Here is a 5,179-nt window from a genome sequence, read left to right on the forward strand (position 1 = left end):
TAAGTGAAGGCGGGTTTGGCGGGAGAGTCCCTGGTTGCACTGCGCGGTTGCGGCGCGCGCCTGGAGCTGCGCTTGACGAACGCAGCCCGGGGGCGTAGCGAGCACCGCCGGGCGGGTTGCCCGGGGCTCCAGGCCCAGCTCCCAGCCCAAGGGACGGACTGTTCTTTGTGGGACAGAGGGGAGAAGACGCCTGCCATTTGGAACCCCTGCTGATACTCCAGCTCATTTTGGGCAGGTTTCTGAGCCTCTCTTGGCGTAGTTTACCCAATTACCAAAAGTACAGAATAGCAACGCGATGTGTTCTATTATGTAGGTCAGAACGCCCTTTATGCTCTCGGTGCTGGCCCTGGGTAAATGGGAAGCCGCCAGAGGGCTGGGTGACTTTACAGTTGTCTTGACCAAGGACTCCTCGGGGCCGAATGATCTCTTGCGCCCTCTAGCGGTGTACATACCTACTCTCCGTGGACACCAACCTAGTGGTCCTGGATCTTCACTAAGTCAATGGCCCCGCCCCAACCCTAGAGGTTTTCCTTGCGCTGAGGAAGCCACCCAGGCCTTCGCGTTTTTTACAAGTGCCCCAGGAGATTCTAATGTGCATCCAAGCTGGAGAACTTCTGCTAGAAACCAAGGCAAGACAGAGCCACACGTGATAGGTGGTAATCCATATGTGCTTCAAAATATGTTTATTACTTATGTGTTTATTATTATTTTAAACATAACATTTACTCGTGGGTAGTTTTTTTGTTTGTTTTTTGGTTTTGAGACGGAGTCTCGTTCTGTTGCCTGGGCTGGAGTCCAGTGGCTCAATCTCAGCTCACTGCAACCTCTGCCTCTCAGGTTCAAGCAAATCTCCTGTCTCAGCCTCCCAAATAGCTGGGACTACGGGCGCATGCTGCCATGCCGGGCTAATTTTTGTATTTTTAGTAGAGACAGGATTTCACGATGTTGGTCAGGCTGGTCTCGAACTCCTGACCTCAGGTGATTCACCCACCTCAGCCTCCCAAAGTGCTGGGATTACAGGCGTCAGCCACCCGACCCACAGTTACCTATAGGTAGTACTAATTTGGAAATTTCCAATCCTCTGGGAAGACTCTGCAGCTTGCCTGTGATAACAGTAAAATTCCAAGCCCTTCTCTCTCTTTCCACCTTCTGCTAGAGACTGAAGAAACTAAATGGGTACGTGATTTCTTAGTCTCTCTTAATGCAGGGGCGGCCGTATGACACAATGCTAGTCAATATGATGTAAGTGTAAGGAAAAGTCCACTCTGGGGTGTTTCTGGAAAAGCCTTTTTCATCCTTTCTTTTTTTTTCCTGTTAAAAATAGATGTAGAAGATCACCACCCACTTTTCTCTTCTTGCTTTGGATGTAGATGTGATGCCTGGAACTCATGCAGCTATCTTGCAATGATGAGGATGAGGCTAAGAGAATAGGAGAGAGCCTCGCTCAAACAGGGTAAGCCAACCCCAGAAGCAGCTTGCCTCCAGACTTTTTATTATGAGGGAAAATAAATCCCTAAACGTTTAAGCCACTGGTAGGTTATATGTTACTTGCAGTCAAATAATTCATAACAAATATACTTTCAGATGAAACATCATGATGAAATGCTGCCTAGAAGAAAGATGAAAAGAAAAATAAAACTTTTTGAAGTGCATACAATGGGCCAGGCCTTGGGCTTTCACATGCATTATTTCATGCAGTACCAAAGACATTGGTGTCATGATTACTATTTTCATTTGTTGAGAAAACTGAGGTTGAATAATTTTCCTTTTATCAAACTGACTACCGAGTGTCTGTTTAGTATGAAGGAACAATTATGAAATGCAAGAGTCAAATTTCCAAAGAGTTTGATCTGTCTTCAGAGCCCATGCCTTTTCTTGGAATTTTTTCCTCCTACTGCCTCTTGCTTGCCAAGAAGAGATGCTGCAGTCAAACTTACTGGGGAAGTTGAGGAGGGCAGCCAGGCTGCCTCAGCTGGAAGCAGGGACACAGGGGTGACTGCAGTGCCATCAAGCAGGATATGGCATGTCTAACACTCAGAACCTTGAACTGCCTCCCCATCCCCACAGCACACAGAACAATGTAGTTGGCCCTGGGAGGACTCAGCTAGCCAGGACCTGGAGCCAGCTTCTTACATCAGAGAGGGATGGACAGAGCAGTGCAGCATGGTGGAACCACATGCTGGAGTAGAGAACCTGGGAAGGGAGGGGAGCAAAGCTCCTGGAAACTTCTTGAGGGAATGTTTACTTTGTTTTGTTTTTTGAGACGGAGTTTCACTCTCGCTGCCAGGGCTGGAGTGCAGTGGCGCAATCTTGGCTTGTTGCAACCTCCGCCTCCTAGGTTCAAGAGATTCTCCTGCCTCAGCCTCCCGAGTAGGTGGGATTACAGGTGTCTGCCACCACTCCTGGCTAATTTTTTGTATTTTTAGTAGAGACGGGGTTTTACTATGTTGGCCAGGCTAGTCTCGAACTCCTGACCTCAGGTGATCCAACTGCCTCGGCTTCCCAATGTGCTGGGATTACAGGCATGAGCCATGGCGCCTGACTGGGAATATTGATTTGAATGATAAGAAGACTGAGGCTCGAAATGTGAAGTGACACCTCATCCAGGTCTGCAACAAAGACAGAGAACTGTGTATTTAATGGAGGGGATGGAGACCTGATATCAGAAACCCATTAGAGACTGCACATTTGAATATCTGTATTATGAAAATGCATGTGTTATAAAAGGGTCGATGCTCTTCATAGTTTGTGGGGTCAACCATTCTCCATCAGTCTGTTATGTTCACATAGGATTGTATTAAAGACCCTCCCCCTCCTCCAACCACTGTTATATATGGCCAGGTGGACATGGACCCTGAATGGCTCTAACATAGAAGACTGAGGTGCCCAGACAGGGCCCACATTAGACCTCAGCCCCACAGTTAGCCATCCCTCCAATTGTGTCAACAGGTGTGGCAGCATCCCCTCTCTGAGATAGAGCTGCTGGCTTCTTCTTTAAGCTCCCTGTATCACTGATTCGCACCTTCCCTGACTGGATAGATCATTAAGAGAATTGGTTTACAAGGCTCTTGCTGAGCTGCTGGCTGTGGGAGAGGAAGTAAACAGACGCGCGAGAGAGCTGTAACATATGATGTTATATCCAGTGCTTAATGAGGCCAGTAAAAACAGGAATGCAGGAGCAGCCGCAGATAAATGAACGTGCTTCATGCAGAATCGAGAGTTGACTGTATTTTATTTGATTTAGTTCTAGAAATAGCAGATGTTGTGTCAATTATGGCAAAGTAGTTCTAACTAATCTCTTCATTGAATTCATCTCATTGACCAAAATGGATTAAAAATTATTTTGTTTCCATGATTATAAGTCAATTTTCTATAGAAAATATACAGAAGAATATACTGGAGAATTGAAATGACCTGTAATCCCACCACTAATAATAACTCATAACAATGGATTACGTTTGCAAGTGCTAACTGGTTCCCAGTCACTATCTAGAGCCACTCTTCTGTTAGCATGCTAATTAAACCCTCTAGGAAGTAGAGAGAGCTAGCAGCTGCATGCTCAATATAGGGAAACTGAGGCACTGGGAAGTGGGAAGTTAAATGACTTCTCCAGTGTCAACACATTTGGAGGTGGTGGGGTCAGGGTTCTACCTTAGCAGTTTGGTTCTAAAACCTGCATTTTTTTTTTTTTTTGAGATGGAGTCTTGTTCTGTTGTCCAGGCTAGAATGCAGTGGCATGATCTTGGCTCACTGCAAACTCTACCTCCTGGGGTCAAATGATTCTCATGCCGCAGCCTCCCGAGTAGCTGGGACTACAGTTGCCTGTCACCACACCTGGCAAATTTTTGTATTTTTAGTAGAGACAGGGTTTTACCATGTTGGCCAGGTTGGTCTCAAACTCCTGACCTCAGTTGATCCTCCTGCCTTGGCCTCCCAAAGTGCTAGGATTACAGGTGTGAGCCACCACGCCTAGCCTAAAACCTGCATATTTATCCAGGAAACTCTATTGCCTTTGGTAGAAACCCCTATTAATGTGTTTTCTTTCTCTGAAAATGCATGCAAATATCACGTATTTTTACATGTATACACACAAATTGGAAATCATATTCTATATGCTGGTTTGCAATCTGTTATATAACTTTATATAATGTTATTATAAATAAGTGTTTGATGGCTGCATGGTGTTCTTTCATACAGAGGTACACTGGGATATTTTTAAAATCAATCTCCTAACCTCAGCATTTATGCTGTTTCCACGTGTTGCTGGTTCATTTTATAAATAATGCTGAGATGAAAGCCAGTTTTATGTACATATCTCAGAGTGAATCCCTGAGTGTTTTATCTAAGTAAATTCCCATAAGCAACATTACTGGGCAAAAAATATGGTCAGTTTTAATGACCTAAATACTTATATAGATTCTTACACAGATTTAGTTTGGCAAGGAGCTTTGACCAAGATGATGAAATGAATGGACTGGTTTCAAATTTGTAGTTGTGATTACAGCTCTACCCTGAGTTGTATGACAGAGATACATTTAATGGGCTGGAAAACAAGTGACATGGTGGTGCTAAGGAACCCCAAGAAGCACTGGGGTGGCTTGTCTTCCTTCATTCCCTCATAGTGCCCTGTTAGACACCCTCATTTGTCCGTCTTCCCTGCCGGCCTGTGAGCGGGAGGAGGATCATGCACTGACCACATGTCTACCGAGTGTCTTCCCTGAGCCAGGTTCCGGGAGGAGTGAGGGCCCCTGTGCTCACCTGCATCCCAGAACTAGTGTGGAACCGGCTGCTCTGGAAGCCTTGGCAGGACTGCTGAAGTGAACCTCTCCCTCTGGCCTGCTTTCCTCATACTCAGCCTTTAAAACTCGCTCCAGTTGCCTTCTCCAGGGGTGGAAGTGGACATTATGCCAGGCAAGAGTGACAGTATATTCAAACCTTGGGAACATCTTAAAAGGTAGGTCTTGCATTATTACCCCATTCTACAGATGAGGAAGCTGAGGCACCAATAACTTCGTAACTTGTCCAGGACCACACTTCCAGTAAGTGGCTGACTTAGAATTTGAACCTGCATCTGCTTCACTCCCAAGATCTTAGTTTTTCCACTGAACTTTGAGGCTTTTAGGAGACAGGTTTAGCAATTCAGGCTAGGGTTAGGTGTAGGCTTTGGTACTTTTCCTGA

At 45.7% G+C, this 5,179-nt stretch overlaps 1 long non-coding RNA gene across 1 annotated transcript; it reads left to right on the forward strand.

Moving 5' to 3' along the window:
• The first annotated feature begins 200 nt into the window (after positions 1 to 200).
• Positions 201 to 1,748, forward strand: LOC105479393 (uncharacterized). The gene is made up of 3 exons (XR_985869.2): positions 201 to 653; positions 1,325 to 1,453; positions 1,585 to 1,748. It is a non-coding gene; the product is annotated as an uncharacterized lncRNA (long non-coding RNA).
• Positions 1,749 to 5,179: the final 3,431 nt, after the last annotated feature.

This window comes from Macaca nemestrina, chromosome 7, assembly GCF_043159975.1.
Source record: "Macaca nemestrina isolate mMacNem1 chromosome 7, mMacNem.hap1, whole genome shotgun sequence".
NCBI classification, from domain to species: domain Eukaryota; kingdom Metazoa; phylum Chordata; class Mammalia; order Primates; family Cercopithecidae; genus Macaca; species Macaca nemestrina.